This window comes from Aptenodytes forsteri, unplaced genomic scaffold (assembly GCF_000699145.1).
Source record: "Aptenodytes forsteri isolate BGI_AS27 unplaced genomic scaffold, ASM69914v1 Scaffold23, whole genome shotgun sequence".
NCBI classification, from domain to species: domain Eukaryota; kingdom Metazoa; phylum Chordata; class Aves; order Sphenisciformes; family Spheniscidae; genus Aptenodytes; species Aptenodytes forsteri.
Genome location: NW_008796043.1, coordinates 4,713,414 through 4,733,654, shown reverse-complemented (window position 1 = coordinate 4,733,654; position 20,241 = coordinate 4,713,414).

Here is a 20,241-nt window from a genome sequence, read left to right as displayed (position 1 = left end):
GCTACTTAAAAGGAAACCCCTTTGCACTCAACAGCGCACCATCATTGATGTTGGATGTCAAATTACCATGAAAAAGGAAACAGTCATATCAAGATAGCCATATAGTCAGCGCCCATCTATACTCAGATGTTTTAAAAGGAGACAGGATCAGCCAGTGAGATAGAAATATGAGAGTCTCAGTAATTATCAGCTCTCCAAAAGATCCCCAGAGCTATAAGTGAATAGATCCCTCTCACAAAATCATGCAGAAATATGCTGTGTCCTAAAGTGAGTGGTAGAGGGGGGACAAAGATTTTTGTGAGATGCATGCCTTTGACAAAGGTTCCTTCATATTTCTAAGAAGACATGTTTTGCTACCCAGGCATCTCTCCATTATGGCTGTAGAACTTTAGAGATTTACTGTAGCCCTGATTGAAATGGTGTATACAAATGGGATTTCACGCTCTCTTTCTCTTAAAATTAATTTCATATGGAAGTTGCTTTTTCCCTTAATTTCAACAGAATCAAGATTTTATCCAAATTGCTACTTACAATAAACCATTCACTAAATGGTTTCACTAAAGTCAGGGTAAAGTGATTTTATTTTAAATTAGTGGAACACAGTGTCCTAGAAATAAATACCTTTTCTTCTGTCAAGAAGCTGAAAAATCAGGGGATGTTTCAGCTTACAAATATTCACGCTACTGTTGTTGAGTAGCTAAATCCAAATTAAACTCTTTTGCCACCTAGCTTAAATAGGTGGGGCTAGAAGATGGAGGAATCAGAAAGAATTATCTTCCCTAATTTGTCAGTTATCTGCACCTACATATGGGTACTGAAACACCATAGTTAGCCCCAAGACCCAGCTTATATCACTCTTTGAGGCGCATAACAGAGAAGAAAAGAGAAGAAAATGACTACGTAACAAACACAAGCCAACTTTCCTGAGCTCCTAAAGGCCATAGCTGAGGATCCAGCAAAATTAGTCCCAAGCTGTTGTGCACTAGCTGCACTTTTGCTTACATTAAGCCAATCAATGCTTTGGAGAGTAATATACTTCTATCAGTCATTCATAGCATCATAATAGCAGTAATTTAACTCCTCTGGGGTTTCTGTAAGATCTCTGCAAAAGCAAGTGGAAGAAAGTCTATGTCTGCTGCCTTAGGCCTTCTGTGGGTGTTAAATACATGTAGGCAAATAGCTGACAAACCACATATTCAAACTAGCATATGCATATTCATCCATTTTACTCAAGTTTGCGTAGGACTGGTTTTAACTTGGTCAAGAAAAAGTTCTCCCTTCTTTGCTGTTAGTCCTACCACTATTTATTATAAGAAAGTAGCACCCTAAACTCAATGGATGTGGCCTAAAGAACGATGAGAAAGAGAGGAGGAATAGACATACCTACTGTGTGTATGTACTTCTTGTAGAGTCAGTTCCCCAGCATGCCTCCTCTGCACCTGGTGCTTTTTAGCCCAGGAAAAGAGTACTGTTTTCAGCAACTCCACTACAACATCTTTTTATTCTCACATTAACTCCTGTAGGTAAATCCTCTCAAAGACAGTGGAGATGGGTGGCCACTGTCAGTGGGGAGACTGAAATATAAGGCAGTTAGCAGCAGAACTGCAGTCTCTGCACCAGGATCTTTCCAGGAGCATGGCAGAAAGGAGAGCTCCTGCACACCCGGCTCCCTGCAGGAGTGGGCGATCACCACAGGTAACCCTGAGATGGGGGATGGGGCCGCAGCTTCAGCAGCAACCATGGAAGCGACCAAGCCTCATGATCATGTGGTAGGCTCTCAGGCTATTTTTGTCATCTCTCCACAACTATCTTATGCTCACATAGCATCATGATGATAAACCATCAGAAGTATAGGGGGCTGGAAAGGTAAAGGACTCTCCCTCCATCCCCAGGGAATCAGGAACAAGGCCAAAAGACCTTATAACAACTGGAGTGTACTTCTCAAGTTCACATGTTCAGGAGTCCTACCTGGACTGAGAGCAGACGAAGGTGAAAGTTGGTGTTGTCCCACTGGAGACAAGAAAGGAGCCCTGGCTCCTACTCTTCATTCTCACCTGTTCAGGAAGGTTTTAATTCACTAGCTATTTGGCATTTGTGGTACCTTGTTTCACTCTTTTCTTCCCTATCTGCCCTGGGCTTATTCCAGGACCCACGCAGCACTAATAGCCAGGACTCAGGTATATTTGCCCCATTTTATTGTGTGCTGAGACGGGCTCTGCAGGACACCCTGCTCATGCTTGCACTGGATGTGGTCAGCAGTCTTTCCAGCTCTTCATGCTAGTGGTGACCTGTGCCACCTTGCTTCCTGCTGCAGTGGTGAGAACAGCTCCTGCCTCAGTTAGATTTAATCAAGTCAGACTTGTTCTTACCTCCCTGCCTCTGCTCCTCGGCTGCTCCCTCTTTCCTGTTGACCCCAGCTGGCCCTGTTCATCTTCAGCAGGTACCTCCTTGCTGTTCCCTTCTCCTTTTCTTCTATTCCCAGCCCTCCCTTTCCCCAGTCCCTCCCCTCCTCTTCTACAATTCTGCTCCAAAGTACAGCTAGCTGTATACATACAGAAATGAAGGTAGCGTTTTCTTTTGTCTAGCATTTGTCTACCTTTCCACTGATGTAATCTTTTCAAAGAAGGCTACTGATTGTTATGTATAACACATACCGTTACTTCTAACCCATATAGAACATCTAACACAATGGATCCTCAAAATAAGATGTGACCTGTTGCTGCCTGTTTAATATAAGCAAGCATTTGATAATTATTGAGCACTTTTGACACTGGAATAATTTTATCAACATTTTTCCCCATTCCTTGTACTTATATATATATACACATATATATATATTTACAGGGAACCCAGGGCCAAACTTTTTTTCCAGGTGCAGCCTCTTCGCTGAGTAGAAAATCAATCCTGCTAGTGGTCAAAGCTTATTCTTGGCTTCTGTGGATGTTTCTTAAACTCATTCTTTTCCAGTATCTCTTTCAAGCCATTGGATTAATCATCACAAACTTTCTTAGACTTTCTAGTTCTGATTCTTTAATTGGATCTCTCCCCTGATATATTCCATGAAATATGCAGTAACTTTTGCTCCGAGTGGCCTTCCTGTTGTGTTCCTGCCTATCACTCCAGTAAGTATTGTTCAGCAGAGGTCCTCTCAGATCTGGAGAGTGTATACAGCAGTCAAGGTCTGCTGCGTACTTACTGCCTTGTACTGGCACCCAACCAGAACCTGTGGTGCTCACAGCTGCTGCACCTTTTTGCCTGCAGCACATTCTGAATTAGCATGTACTGAAAATATTCATTTCACAGATGTTCAGCTTCAAATTCCACTGTTTGGAAGACAGACTCTATTAGAAAAAAGAACAGATTTTAAGGAAAGAGTCTTCCCATGGACAAGTGGAACTTTCCACCAAAGCTCTTACTTTGCTTTCTTTTTGGAGTAGTCTTTGACACAGCAAAATGTCGTTACCTGGAAAAGTTTATTTAATTCATATTAACTGTTGCTCTGTGTGTGTCTTAGGTTACGCTTACACTTGTACTCAGTGTACTAGCCCTGAAATAATTAGAGCAGCCACAGTAGGATCTGAGCAGGGTCACCCACCTATATTACAGCTTATATATTAAACTTAGGATTGCTGTGGTGGGATGGCTACTGATACCCACATTCTGTATCCTCAGTCTGTTGATGCCCTTCTGGTATAAAATTCTAAAATAACTGAATTAAATGGATTTTTGCCATCAATTTCAAGTGGAATCAGGATTTCACTTCTAGTTTTTGTTTTGCCTTTGGTGCAAGGCTACAAAATCTCACAGTAGTCTGAAGATGTCTTTTTCCTTTCTATTACACAGCATAAATTTTACTTTTACCTTCATCACCAGGACAGACATTACCAGGAGCTATCCTTTGGACAGAAGGAACATGAAAAGAACTGCAAAATTCTAGCTTGATGAATGCTTTGAATTTTTTCAAATGTGTTTTTCCTCAAGGTTGCTGCTTCTGTGTGCAATGGTTCTTTATTTAATTCAGACAGCACCTGTCTCTGATCATTATTTTTTAAAGAGTTCCAGTCATCCATAAACTTAATCTAGAAAAGAAAACTTCCTGTTGCTAAAATACTCTAGTGGAATCACAGTCCTGTTTTGATTACTTCTTACTAAGGTACACACACTGAAGCATTTTCTTCACTAGACATATATAGTCTCTTCTGTGCCTTGCTGTGGTCTCCTTCCTCCCTTTTCCTAGTTTTGCAGATACTTTTTCTTTCACTGCTTCAGAATTTTCTTACTGTTTTTACAGTGAAAATTCCTCTAATATCAGAAGCTAATATGAGCAGCCTGGAGTTTAAGGCCACACCAGGAGCAGAAATTCCAGAACTTCTTATTGTTGTAGACTACAGGAAGTATCATGAAAACCACGGCTAACATGGTGCCCTTTTATTTAAGGCCCTGTCCCAGCTTGGATTGTGGCTCTGAATGCCATGAAGCACCGTGGATGGATAGGCACGTAATGCTGAACTTCCTCTATGTCTGGAGTTAAAAATGGTTTATGTTTGTCTTCTGCTGATGCCTTTTATACTCACCATCCACACACTAGACACGCTACTGAGATTGGCACTATTTCCCAGCTTTTTGGTGGTGAATATTTGCCATGAAAAGGGCACTTGACTACTCCAGAAATGAAAAATGTGCCCACAAATCCTCCCTTTCTCTTTTAATTAGGAATGCTGGTATGGACCTGTTGACCTCTGCTTCCAGTGTTCCTTCTGCCTACTGGGGCGATCACTGGAGTTGGGAGTTGGGTCTCTGTCTCAGCCATGGTGTCCTCAAAGGCAGTGGTCCACCTTTCTCTTCTCCTCTGGGACAGCATGTCCAGCACCATCAGAGGAACAGAGGATCTTCTCTCACGAGTCTTCTTGGTTTCCTCCTATTTTCTCCCTGTCCTGTGGGACAGGAGAGTGAGCAGGTTCTGGCTGGGTGCCAATACAAGGCAGTAGGTATGCAGCAGACCTTGACTGCTGTATACACTCCCCAGATCTGAGAGGCCCTCTGCTGATCAGTCCTTACCGGAGTGATAGGCAGGAACACAGCAGGAAGGCCACCCGGAGTAAAAGTGACTGCAAATTTCTCAGAGCATAATACCAGGGGAGAGATCCAATTAAAGAAGGGACTGAGCGAGCAGCTGTGTGGGTGTTTGGCTTGGCTGTTGGCCAGGGTCAACCCACCAAAATGGTGGTGCTAAGAGCACCTTGGTGCTATTGTATGATGTGCAGGTAATAAAAACAACTTTATGTTTTCACTCGTTTGGGTTAAGAAGAAGTTTTTATGCCTTAAAATGAATTGCAAAAACTCATGGGAAAAAGAACAAAGGAAATCCTCATATTATATCTGGAACAACAACCCTTCAGCTGTGTTTCCATACATAATAAGATTCACTTATTTTATTACTACTAAACCTTCAATTCTTAGGACAGAAGAGATACATGGCTATGAGTAGAATATACTGTAATATATTACAAACCAGTATATTTTGATTCCTTACTTTTATGAAATGTTCTGGTGTGCTCAAAAGTAGCAAAGTTTCTGCTGTGAAACCACTATGAACTGGCCAAATCACTACTGGAGACTGAAATAATTACACACACACACACACACACACAGTCTTTTCCAATGGAAGGTCTCTTCCCTGCACCTAATGGGGAGGAAAAAAAAAAAGTGAGAAGAAAATTTTCATGAATTAAGCAGAGTTGTAAGACAATAAAAGAAATTACTTTCATCATATTTAGCAATTAGATGGCAGTTTGCTTAGAATTACTGAGACCAGAAAGGAGTTTTCCACCTGAGCAAAAAGCTGAATATTCAAGTTCTCTCTTTAGAAACGCAGCACTCCCATAACTGCAAGTGCTGAACTGCACTTCACTGTTTACAGCCTGGGATATTGTGGGAGAATTTCAGTGTAATGACTCATTTAGCTGTGACCTGTGATGGCTAAGGAACGGGCTCACCCTCCTTTTTGCCACACCTTACACAACATGGTGTGATCTACTACAGAAAGATGTGGTGGGCTGCTGGAAGCAGTATTTAAGTCACTGCAGCTAAAAAGACCTGAGATCGACTATTAACACCCATTAAATTTCTGTGCTAAAGTTTGCAAATCTCTAAGAAGTAAGTGTCATAAGCACACAGACAAGCAGTATTTCCTGAGCTCTGAGTGTAATTTTCCTTTCAACACTCCTACAGTGCTGGCATTTATATTGTTTCTTTTGGTACTGAAGTTGTGGATAGAAGAATGCAAGAACGTCTGTGCATATTTAAGATATTAATCCCAGATTATTTTTAAAAGTCAGCACTTAGGTAACATTAAAGAAGAAAGAACTAATGAAGTGGTTTGGTTTTGGTGTTTCTGGTCATGAACAGGTCATGCAGCCTTTGCGTTTCTCCTCTTAAGGATTGCGATTCTTTTACAAAGGGCAGAGACTAGGTAATCCAATAATTTAAATATGAGATAATGTTATGGATTTACACTCTAATTTACACGTAGCTCAAGTTCAGTATTTGTGTTGGCTGAAATGATGGGTAATGCACTATATTAGCAAAAGCTTTGAAAAACAAAATGGCCCACCATCTTTCTCATCTGATACAGTAGCTCTCTTACAGTGTTTTTGAGAACTAGGACATTTTTAAGTCATACCTCTAATAGATTCGAAGCAGAAGTTATCTCTAAGTACAAAACCACAACAGCATCTATTTCACTGAATCCAGCCAAGTACTGATTGCAGTTAATTCAGTTACGCTGACAGACTGATCCCTGACAGCTTTCAAACTTCACAAATAAAAATCATTAACTTGTCTTCTGAAGCCTCTGAACTTGTCTGAAACCTTTTCTCTTGCCATTACCCAAGTGAGGGCCCTCCTCGATGTCTGACAGTGTCAGGAGTGCTGTGCTGGACCCACCTTTGTCCCCTAAGTGAAGCTGCAGGCACTGAGATCTTCAAGGAGGGTTCCCCAGTATGGGGGTTCCCCAATATGGGGGGAAGTGGGAGAGTCAGGATTTCCTGAAATTAGTCCCCTTGTCACTCCAGATATGCGAAGGAGTCTCTTCCTCAGGATGGTGTAAGGAGGCTACACCTCCTTCCGTAAGGAGGGTGTAACACTTTTTCCCTTCCCACCTCCATTGCTTTCTGCATAATCACCTGTTTTCCCCTCTGGAGGCCCAAGCACATGCATATAAGAATACTTTTCATTTTCTTTGGCCTTGCCCCACTGCTTCAAGTCCTTTTGCAGGTTTTATTGCCAAGCTCTCACTTGACTGATGTCTCTCTATTACTGTTCTTCCTGTATGAAATGTGTTCTTGTAGGAGTGGTTGGCAGGCATTGGGTGCCTGGATAGCTCTGAATTGTTTGATACTAAAGGTAGTGGGTATTAAACATAATTAATCTCCCTTCCCCCATCAGCCTTTCCCTTTTACCCATCTAATCGCACTGGTGTTGTATTTGTGTAATTCAGTTACACAGTCCCTGCTAGGTATCTTTGTAAGCTGGTGTCTGGATGAGGCACCATCAGAAAGGGCTATTCAGTCAACCAGGAGACCACAGTGGGCAATCACTGTCCCTGGCCAGAAAAACAGGCTATCTGCAGCTCTGCTGAACGCTGATGTTGACAAAGGTTCAGCTGGGTTACAGCAATTTTTGCCCTAATCAGGATGCTAACTCTAAGGTTTCCCTAGCAACAGGAGCCGTAAGTCCAAACTGACATCTTATTCCTACTAATCTTTTCTTTCATTTTCAGTAGGTAATTGCAGGTAAATCCTCCAGCAGCTGTTCCAAAGCGGATAAAGTGGTCAATACATTTCATTCTGCTGCCTGCAAATAGGAGTATATTAGGGAACGGTGTTAACAGACTTTTGTCTGAGCCACTTAATCTGTGTATTAATAAATATTATCTGAATAAGTGGGTGCTCTTTCTTTGCAAAATTATGACATACACCAGCAGTGAAATATCAGGCTTTTCAATTACATGACTAAATAGAAGTGCAGCTCACATTACTGAGGCTGAGGTATATTGTTTAGATAAGAGACCTGAAAATCAAATTCTTATCGTGTGCCTCAGTACCACTGCGGACCTTCCTATCACTCAAGTGGTTTCATCCCTGTTACTATTAGCAGAAAGAACAAAAGAAAAAGGGCTATTTAATTCCCCTTTTCTTTCTTGCCAGCACTAGCTAAACAGCACCCTCAGTCTTTGAATGCTGTAAAAAATTTGGAAGGAGCAGTTAACTTCAGATGGGAGACTTACAGAACATTTACAAACATCTGGCAATAATTGCAGGAGTGAGTTGTTATAAAGTGAAGCACAGCGCTGCTCATTCCACATTAGATCAGCTCTCTGTCATGCAGTTGCTTTGCAAAGGGAGCACTTTACAATATCTGCACTGGCTCCAATTAGTTTCTTGGGAAGTGTCAGGTATGGATTGAAAGACTGTGCCTTGCTCTCTGTGTGATAGCAAGCAGTTGTGATTAGCAGCTGTGCTAGGGCTAAATATCTTAACAGACATGTGAAAAGGGGGTATGAAATTTTTCCTGTGTTGCCCTTAGCACTGGAACTCCTGTTTCTTGCTCAGACTAACAAAGCTTGGCTTTGTCTGGGGGATTTGACTTTGGTAAGGCAGAGGAAGCTTTCATGAGGAAATGACTTAAAAGACACATGATGGTCTGGTGTAAGCAGTTGTTACTTTTCAGAATATTGAATAATATGCCCTTTCTTTTTTATGAGAGATAGGTTTGGTTTTGAAAGGTGAAAATGAATCTTAATAGACTTGATACTTCTCTTATATTCTCATTTTTTAGATTTTTCCAAGGAGTAGAAGCCTTGGTGAGGTGATTTAAAAACCGAATCTAAGACAAAGAGACAGAAAAGCAGGAGAAATCTTAGTATTCATCTTACCACTAACTAAAGTGAGCAGTTTGTCCAAAACTGATCTCTGCTAATTTAGTTAGCAAAAGACAAAAGAACAATTTCGCTTTATTGGTCACTGATTTGCAATTAAGGATGAGTTTTGAAATTCCTGAATGCTATTCAAGGGGATGGAGGAAGAGCAGGGGGTAGAGAAGAGAGGGCAGGGAGTAAAGGACACAGAGCGTGTATTTCTGATCATCATGGTCTTCCAGGAACAGAAGTAGCACATTTCAAGCTGCTTGCCGGTTGCTTTCAGCAGTGGGAGTCCCCTCCAGCATTTATGTCTCAAACACTCCCTTTGGCTGCTCAGCCTGAGACTTAATAAGCAAGGACACAAGCTACTAACAAAAGAAGAAATGTTCCACTTATTATTCAATCTTAGAGCAATACTTAGAGCACTTTCTTTGTTTATTTAACACAGGTAAATGTAGTGCAGGCAAAGCCAAAATAGCAGATACATCAATCCCATCCGCAGAATATTTTTCATACAATTCTCAGGCATACACCCGGGTCTTAGCATCACCAGTGAGTAGCTGTCTGGAGTCTCCCCTGCTAAGGATTCAGACAATCTGTTTAGTTTGTCTGAAGCTGCCCAGACTTCCTCTACCCATCTTTTTTCCCTACACATTTGGATTCCCTCTACATATCTGCTTTCTGACCAATTTAAATGTCTAGAAAAAGCATGCAAACCCAACCCACGGTTTTCTATCAAAGAACATAGAACAGAAAAGCATCGTGCTGGGAAGGACATCAAAAAGTCATCTGGTCCTTTCCCCTATCCAAGACAGGATCAACTGCCATTTCTGACAGATCTTTCTTTAACTTGTTCCTGAAGATCTCCAAGGATATCACTTGGAAAACTCTCCAATCAATACATTCTTAATCCTTATAATTTCCAAACTTTTCCTAGCATTTCATATGAATATTTTGATTGAAATGAAATCCATTATTTCATAACCTTTCCATCACAGAGGACCCCGTTTTACATATCTGTCAGTATCCTCTTCCAGGCCTCTCTTCTGGAGACTAAGAATTATTTAGTCAGTCAGCTATCAGGTCAGTCTTTCCAGCATCCAGTTTTCTAGACCTCTGATCGTTCTTGTTGCTCTCCTATGGACTATCTCCACTTGGCCTACCTCCTTCTTGAAGTTCAGTGCCCAAACCTCATAGTACTCTGAGTAGAATGGAAAACCAAGTCTCCATCAAGTTTTATTTTTCAGGGGTATCATGAGGAAACTTTCTCCTAGTTGCTCAAAATCGTCTTTTCCTAGAGGGTGCTCCAGCTGGACTCCAGTGGGAAGCAGTCTGCAGGGTCAACCCACTCATAGAGCTTGGTCTGTGGGGCCCTCTGCAGAAACTAACAGACCCTGCAGGAGTCAGGTAGGCTGGCTAATGGTCCCTAATGTAGCCAGTGAAATCTGCAGTCTGTTATATATATCAGCACTGATGCCAGGCTATACTCATTTTACAGTGCCCTGCTTAATTGTGTTAGCTAGAGAGCCATCACAGTAAGAGCAGAGCAAATGCCCATGATGGGCACAGTGAGGAGGCAGAGGAGAAGAGGAACCAAGCATATTCCTTGCTTCTGAGTGCTCCCAGGGACACAACTGCGTACAGGAGAGCCTTTTCCTCAGGGCAGCTGGTCCTGCTTACAACCATGTGAAATTCAGGGACAAAATAACTGGTCTGTCAAGAAATTTAGCCAGTGGAAGTGCAGGCAAGCAGCTACCAAAGGACCTTTGTACTCTTTAAGGTCATTGGTAGAGTCAGACTTTTCTCACAAAATTGTTTGTACATCCATGTCTCATTTGGGCAGAAAAGAGAAACATTCCAATCTGAAGGAACAAAGACTTTATTTGATTTGCTGGTTGCTGTCTTGAAAGGCTCTTGTCAGCCTGACTTTTGCCTAGGGGGAGAGAATTGCCATGGTGTGAGGCTTCCAGGCAGATGGCTGGAAGCAAGCGCCAGGCTCAGCACCTCCCTGTCAGCCCAGCTGTAGCTCCCAGATTGGAAGGATCTCACGCTCTTTGCCTCTAGGTAGAAAACGTGAATGATAACAGCCTGCCAGAAATGTCAGCTCCCAGCTGCGTGACAATTCCTCCCCAAAACAAATTTAAAATAAGAGTCAGGTAAAATTGGAAATTTTCAAAGAAATGTTATCTGATGGACAGTTATTAAAAGGGCATTTTCCACAGAAAAGAATGACATCCCTTCCATCCTGACAGGAAACTGCCAACCATTTCTACTCGCTGGTGCTTCAAAACCTTCCATTTCTTTTCCAGATGCTCTTTTCTCATCAATGAGCTGTTGGCTCTGATTCCCTCTTGCGACCCCTCTCACAGCCTCTCCTATGAGCCTCAACCTGCTCGCTCCACCTGCCCATTTTCTCTGCTACCCTTTCCCCTCTCGCCAGTGCCCCTCTGCTTTTCCAGCAAAGAAAAAAAAGGAGCAAACAGCAGAACTTACCAGTCAGTGATATCTTGATATTAGTGTTTGCAAATGATAGCACTGTAAGGTCGGTGATACCAGCTTTCATGTTTCTTTCTTAAACCTTTTGCTCCATTCAGAGTTAAAAATTGTTAGGTCACTTATACTCCCATATTTATACAATGTCTTGCATTTTGACATTTCGGCTTCAGCAGGAGCCTCTAAATCCACATGTAGCTGAACAAAGGGAAACTGGGGAGGGAAGGCAAGGAGATGAGGGAACCGTAAAAAAGCTGTAGCTCACCACTGCTTCCGTCCCAGCGGTATATGTGTTTCCATGGCTGATACAGTCACAGCCGCACAAGCTCTCCATCAACGCACATTGGTACTGGATCTTGCTGCTCCTAGATGATGTAATTCTATTAAAAGCAACCGAACAGCCATTTTTCTGAAATGGCTTGCCCTTTACCTCTGCCACGTTCCCTGGGAAGCACACTGCCAGCCCCCAGACCTGTTAGAGGTACGGTTCCTGGATAACCTCCCCACTGCCAGAACGTGCTCACTGCTGGGACATCGGGTTTCTTCCATCACAGCTACACCCTCCTGGGTACTCTGTCTTGCTTGGCTGCAATTTACTGCAGTAGACCTGCTGTCTACTGACTGCATGTCACTGTTCACATCCATTTACAATTATTGATCGGCACATAGGTAGATGCTGAACTCCAGTGTTGTCCTGTCAGCTCACTAGGAACTCAGCTAACATCCTGAGAGTGCATTCATCGCCTGCACCTGTGCACCTGCCTGCTTTTTGCAATGCTTTCCAGCGCTAATGCTCCTGGAGTGGAACCCCTCTTTAGTAGGGTGAGAAATAAAAACCCAAGTCCTATACCCAGCCTCCATGGCTGCAGGCGGAGCAGGGTGCCATACTTTTCCTTCAGATTCCCTCTAAATCTAAATCAGCTTCTCTGGGCCCCCTGCTGACACCTTCACTAGGAATTTTTAATGTGTGCACTGCAGGCCTCACCTTCTATATTTCTACATCTATATGTGCATTTATGTGAGGTCAAGTAAAGTGACATTCAGCTGGGGAGGCAAGTGCCGAACACAAATAGCGTGTCAGCTGGCTCTCGCTCGGTGGTTGGAGGGGTGAGCAAAGCCAGTGCATGAGCATCGTTTCCTTCCCCTATACATCCAGCTTCCCACAAGCAATCGACTGCAGAAGTCACTGCTTTCTGCCAGCTAGCAATACCCTGTTACCAGTAATTGCAAAAGCCATTAATAAAAGAGGGGAGGGGGGGAAGCAAGACACAAAAGGGAATAAATACTGTACATAGCCAGAGGGCCTTTCCCTCCCACACATATGATTCACTGTTGTTCCTTGCCTCACATGGGAAAATGTTGTCCTGCTGAATATGTACCTTAAAGGCAACTCTGCCTCAGAGACATCACATATGCATATTGATAACATGCACTTTGTAGTGCCTAGAGATGTTTTTAACGAGGCTTGCTGAAATGTACCAACAACTTTTTCTCTTCTCCTTCTGTGTGCCACAGATGATTTTTAAATGTGTTTCCTGGTGGTCTTTATCCCCTGTGAGAAAGCAAAAGGATGGCACAGACAATAATTCAGGATGGCGGGAGAGGGGAGAAGTGGCTTTCCATCCTCCCCAGTCATGCAGGCTGGCGTGGGCCTGGGGACCCCAGTTCCCTTGAAACCTCCACATAAGCTCTTGGGGTTTTCCACACAGCGACTAGAGAAACACACCGAACACCACTTAACCAGACTACAGGGAGAAGGCCAGGAGAGAGGCCAGTCTGCCAGCAGCGGGGTAGGTGCAGAACCACCCTGCGCAGGTCACGCCGGGGGGGCTCACAACCCGTTAAACTCCACCTGCCTCTGTGCCTCTCGGTAACCTTACTGCATGATTGGCAGAAGTCAGGTGAAGCTTTCTTGTGATCTCAAGGTGGTGGGAAGAGCAGTGGCATGTACACCAAGTCCTTCCAAACCTAAGTTTCCAGTCTCCCTTTGTGTAGTCCTTGTTAATTAACACTATTAAATTAATATAATTTATTTTCAACAGCTGCCTCATGGTGTCACAAGCAATTAAAATGGAGAATCAAAGTCATTAGAAGCACGGCCACAGAAACACTGAAATCCCGCACACTGTATTCTGTCCTCTGTGGAATAACTGGTACTGTTGTACCCATAAGATACCTTTCTGGTCCCTTTCTACCACTGGAAAGTACCTATAGTTGTAACTCCACTGCATTCGTGCTCTACAAAAGTTTACACAGATGCAGTGCCTGCTCCAAAGTGTGTGCCTCCGGAGAGCAAACCTGCAGCGCCCACCAGCATACCACTGAGGACACTGGCTGCTCAAAGCTACTGAGAAAGGCATGCTTGGTGATAGGCAGGCAGCAGGCAACATCTGAAAACAGGGGGAGAATGATTTTCCTTGCCCAGGACTGCATTCAAAGGAGGGCAAATGCGTGGCATGACCCGCACACCTTGATGACCAGCTAGCTGAGGGGTTTGCTGCCAGTCATCACCGGTAGTGCACCGCATGCTTAATCTACCCCTTCACATACCTAAAACAAACAGTGTGTCTATACTGCACTTGAAAGCATTATGTAAAGATATGTTAGCAAGCTTTAAATAACTTTCTTCTGGCATAGGGATCTGCTGTTTGCAATGGGATAAATTCACAACAGTGCTGCTGTTAGACTGTCCCCATCACCTGAGTTACTCGTTTAAAACTTGTTGCTGTGTCCCTCCATCAGGGCAGCCAGGACAGAGATGGAGGAGAGGTGGAGGGACTGTGTGTGGCCTCATCTCTCCCTCATCAAGGGGGATGGTTACACTGGGCAATGCTAATGGGATGCTGTGAAGCCTCCGCCTTCCCTTAGTTATCCACAGAAAATCCATCCCACACACTTTCTTAAAATCTTGGCCTATTCTTGTTTTTAACTGCTGAACCAACACAGGTAGGGTGCTTTAAACATCTTACAAACAGCTGCTGTGATGGCTCATATATTATGATGTCATTTCTGGTTTGTGGTAGAAATCAGAGAACTTGCTTAGTGATGGTTCCAGAACTTAAATATAACGATCCACTCTTGCCTGAACCCCCCCTACTTTAATAAAATCAGTTACTATACATTCCACAGCTTTGCATTGTGGGCATAATCAGATTTATCTGTCCATTATAGCAGGGTATTTTTCTCTTATCTGAGAAATTGTCTTTATGTTGAGCCAATTTAGAAATCTAGAAAATTTCAAATACAGTTTAAAATACTTCTGAAAGACAGTACCCTTCCTTCCTTCCTTCCTTCCTTCCTTCCTTCCTTCCTTCCTTCCTTCCTCTCCTTCCTCTCCTTCCTCTCCTCTACAAAATTAACAAATACTTTCCTCTACTGAAATAAATTTTTGGATTTCCATGTTCTATTGACATGTGATTGCAGGTGCCATTTTGCTTTCTAGGTGTACCCAAATCCATAGAATTCATTACTAAAAGAAAGGAAGTTTGTAGGTAACAGATGAATTATCATAGTCAGCATCATGAATGTACACACATCCATTACAATAAGATTTTCACAGCAAAATGTCTTTGGGGGAAAGCAGATCCTTGCTTGAAATGAGCATACACAAGTGGAACACACACAGAGAGGCACGCTCCAGCCTTCATTGGTTGTGAAAGCATAGAGACTGCTTCTAGTAAAATTAAAAAATTAGATAATGATTAATCTGCAAAATTTGATGAAGTCTGTGAGGCACTGTACCACCACACAGATTTGATTACAGGAGACATCATCTCTCTGGGCCAGGACTCTGAATAACTCTGATGTTTGACAGAGGGAAGAATGCTCTGTGAATATTGACACAAACAAGGAGCTCCCTGGGAACTTGTCAATGGTGCGGACGGTTGAGGAAGTGGAGCCAACGCAGTGCTCCAGCGCAACCGCAATGCCCAAGTATCCTCACTGTGTACTCCCCACCTTGGTATATTTTCAAGTGCCATTTGCCCCTAAGTTTCCTCCGCTTCCTTCTGCTTAAATTGGGGGCAGTTACAAAGGATGGGTTTCTCCATGATACTGTTAAGAGGAGATGCTCGGTTAAAAGGTGCTCGGTTTCAATTTTGGATAAAGTCCTTTAGTAGACTATGTATGCATATTCTGCAAAATATACTTCAATTCTCATAGAACATATTCATTTGAGTGTTATCCAGTATCAGCTCATTTATATCCCTGCAGATATATGGAGAGTTTCCCAGCCTTGAAAGCAAAAATCAAGAGACTAGAATTGGCAGCTATTGGCACTCATTTGGGTGAGAGTTTTTGTAGTTTCTTGCACAGGTCTATATTTTTTTTATCCTTTTAGGATTCATTCTTTTATTTTGGGGATCGCTGGAGGGGAAGCTAAGGAAGAAAACCAGAAGCCTTAAGGTAATGACTCAAGTAAGAGTGTTCACACCTTCATTTTCTACGTGTGTTAAAACAAGAAGGGAAGAATGAAGGAAGGCAAATGCAGTCTGGGAAACTAGTAAATGCTCACCGAGAGCCACTGGCAGCAGAGGCGAGAGCAGGGTGATGAGCTTCCTGGCTGAGACACAGCCCCTTCTTTTCATCACTGGGGTCACCAGTGGTTGTCACACAGATCCGATCCCAGGGAAGGAGAGGGGTGAAGGGCTGTGCTTTGTGCATGAATGATGGCACCCCCAGGCAGCAGGTGTAGGGGCAGGGTGTGGGGGAAGGTAACCGAGAGGAGGACTCAAGGATGAAGAAGGAGTTTCATTGAGAAGGATGGGGAGCGTATGACAAAACAGAAGGAAGAAGAGGTATTGTAAACCAAGGTCTGTTGGTAAAGGACAGGTGAGTGTAAGCTAGCCATGAATAAATTCAGGGTGGAAATTAAGAGAAGTTTTCTAGCTTTGAGACCTGTAAGCTCTGGAGCAACCTTCCAATTAGAGCAGCTATAGAAAAACCGCTTATCATAATGTTAAGAAAGGTTGATGTGTTGGGTAGAAAACATTATGTTTTATGGTTACCGGAGACAGTAAAGGACTGGGCCCTGTAGCCTACAAGATCCTTTCCTGGTCTGTGTTCCTAATTAAATGAAGCATTTGTTTGCTGCGTATCAAGCTGGGGGTATGTGAACGAACATCTCAAAGGGACAGAAACCTTTCTGTTCCTCCTAGAGCTTCCCCACCAGCAGTCTCCTCCACAGCGCAAACCTTACTGTAAACAATAAAATAAATGCGAGGCTTGAAGAACAAACAAGCACGCGCCAGGGGGAATGATGTTAAACAGTGAAACTCTCAACTGCTTCTGTGCAGGTTAATAAGAAGGGCCACATTCTCACATCCTTGCTCCCTGTCTACCAGAAAAAGCATTTCTTCTGACATAGAAAACTGTAACTTGGTGATGGAAGCTGACTTAATTACAAAATACCTGTCAAACCATCGAACAGAAAGTACAAAAGAAACATTTAAGGGTCATTGAACTGTGTTCCCAAGGGCTGGCCAGAAGTGGTGTAACTCTAGACAGCATCACCTTACGCTCCTCATTTCTAAGGCAAGCAGGGCCAAGATAATTGTCACATTTCCGATAGCTTTATCATAGTTTTTTAGCACCATTCCAGCGGGTTTTGGTTCAGCTGAAATCCAAAGTGAGCCTGCAGGTTGGTTTCTAGTTTCTAAAGACCACTTTACCTTTTTGTAGTAAATATCATCAATCTTAGTGTCAATAATCAAAGGTATTGGAACTGCCTGATTATTATATTGTTATAATGAAGGACAGATATTAGCAAGATTAACTGCAGCAGAATGAGCTGCAGCAGAAGCTGCCTGATTGACAGAAAAAGCATTTAGACTGTTTTCTTATTTGTTTTTTTTTTTAATGTTAAGGTGAATGGGCATGCTGAAGTAAATATAAAAGGCACTAAGCCAGAGGGAAAGTAGAAACACAAATACATTGCCGTCAGAAATACCAGGGTGTGTGTGCATGGCTCCTGGGCACGGTTATGAACCTGCACCCCAGGACAACAGGTCATTCCAGGAATAGTCTGTGCCCGGAGCATGCAGTGCCATTGGTGAGGACTCGCGCGTACCGCCATGTGGTGCCAGGTTTTATTCTGATGGAGAAAGCCAGGGGCCTGGGAATGCATTTATTTTCTTCATGCACGTGAGGTTAGTTCAGCTTTGGAACTGGAAACATGACGTGGTCGGAGTATATTGGATCTCCAAGGCTGACCAGGAAATTGGGAAAAGGTAGAGTTTGCCCCATGCCTCTTTTTTTCGACAGTGCCAAGTCACTGCAGTAGAAGGCATTAATGTCACAGTCGTAACTCCTGCCTTGAGCTCTCAGGGAATATCTGTGTGCTTTTAAACATTCAATGAGCAGAGGGGCAATATGAAATTAGCAAGACCGATGTGGCTGTTCTGATATGAAAGATGTGAAAGTATGAGCTGTATGAGTCCCAGGGTACTCCAACTGTGATTTTGTGGGTTGGAAAATGCCATGAGACTGGGAGCATCCTCAGTGAGCAGAGGAGGAGAGTCCTGCTGGGAATGCAGGGGAGCTGTGGGAGTGCTGCACTGGAACGGGGGACTCCAAGGAGGCGGTGGAGGGGGGAGGTTTGAGAAGTAACAAGGGCAAAACATCAGAGGAGAAGAAGGTACTAGAAGCAGAGGGAGAGGAAGCCATGGGAACACACCCTTCAAAACAGGTCCAATGATAGAATATTGACAAAATAATGGCAATACTTTAGTCATCCTCTTACTCGAAATGCTGTAGCAATACAGAGGAACATGCGCTGAGCCTGGCTTGCAATGGAGCCAGCGCAGAAACATTCAGTCAACTAACTTGGTGTCATGTGTTAAATGCAGTGCTTTTAACCAACAATCCTCTTTCATTTTACATATGCCTTGGCATGAAAGCCATACATGTCATCAGCAAATGCTAAGCCTGATGACATTTAGCCTCTCTTTTATCTTTGTTCACTATTTCATCTTCTTTGGCAGATGGGGCACTGCTTGATGCTCCGGACGTGAAGCTTCAAGCCTGTTTTGTAAGCATGCCACAGCATAAAGAGTTAATACTTTCTTCCCATGTCTCTTTTTCAGGGAAAAGAAAAAGAGAAGAACAAAAAATCAAAGCAACCCCCGTCTCCCCCTGCAACACCACTGTGCAAAACAGAGAGAGAAAGCAACTGGTGTTGCCATAAGAGGGCACACTGCAGCTGTAGCTTCAACACAGCCCAGCAAATCTCTCCCAGGAATGAGAAGTGCCAGCTGCTTCCCCTCTGAGAGTGTACAGTATTTGTGTACTGAAGAAAGTGCAGGAGGCTTTCTATTAAGTTTCCCACGTTTGTTTGTCTGCTGGCTTCTCCCTCTCAACCCTGCCTCTCACCCTTGCAGTCTTTCTTTGGATTGCTTTTAAGTGAAAGGTAGTATTTCTGGCCACAATTTTAATGAATCTGTAATGTCTCGGGCTTAGTGTATTACAGCCAGGGAACACACAGCACTGCTTTGGAGAGTTTGTCCTGGTACAAGCGAGCAGAAGACAGCAGATACATGCAAAGACATCCTATCTTTGGCTGAAGAGATGTAGATCTCTCAGTGTGTATCACAGGAGCCACATCAGCAGCATTTTTGCAATGAGTCCCAGGCCTAAAAAGATGCTGACAATATCAGTATCAGGAGCGTGGACAAAAATAAGAAAAATGATCGATGAGCTGAAGGGATCAACATGTAAATCAAGAACAGTAGGTGTTCTTTGGTTAAAATCATATTAACAAAACCCCATGATATTTGAAGGCCATAGACTTACTGGATAGAGAGAAACTACGTAGCTCAACAGAAGTGGGGTATAGGAAAACAGAGATAAGCAGAGGCTACTACAAATCTACTCCCGACTTTCAGAGCAAGAACAGCAAAGTCATTTTGCAGGTAGGGTAGAAAAGTATTAATACATGAACTGTGGGAAACAATCTGTCCCTGACAGAGGGGTACCTTGGATGTATTCGGCATTTTTTTCCCTACATAGTGACTTTGATAAGTATACAGGGAAGAGATTAAGGATGAATTACCTTTGCATTCAAATGGTACTTAGCATAATGATAAAGGATAACATTTTTTTGTAACTGAAAGCCCAAACATATTCTTTGTCAGTCCCTTTCCTTTTTCAAAGAGTCTGGAAACACACCAAAGTCTCATGTGTGTCCATAACATACGCATTGAACTTACAGTAAAAGCTCAATCCATTGGAAGATCTCTTGTATCAGTGAGGCATTTCAGAAACGTGAAGAGAATCTCCTGCAGCTCACACGTGGTTTGATGTGATCCTTGTCTTTCTGGCTGTCTCTGCACTGTTTCATGTTCCTTTCATTCCCCAGCCCTCTAGTTTGAGTGCCAGGCTTCTGGGACAGAGATCATTTCTTTGTTATACTTGCACACTTTCTAGCACAGTGAAGCCTTGACCTCCAGGTTATCATACCACAGTTAACTCCTAATAATGATAATCTGACCTGCTGGTACAGAATGGCATGTAATAAAAAGTGATAAACATCTGTGTCAAGGAGCAGAACTCACAGCCTTCCTAAATAAGTTGACAAGGCTATTATCACATCTCTGCTGGAAATGCCACAGCTCCTGTATATTGTTGTCAGCGTGGTCATTGTCAAGAAGTTGCAACTATCTACTTTTAAGTATTATGACACTAGTGTTCTATACCAGGAGTCCCCTAAAAATACTTGGAGAACACTTACTGCTTGCAGACATCGCATGCTCTTAGCACATACTGCATGTTGCTTTTCTATCCAGCTTATTCTATCAATGCATTGATAGATATCAAAGCATTCTATCAATGCT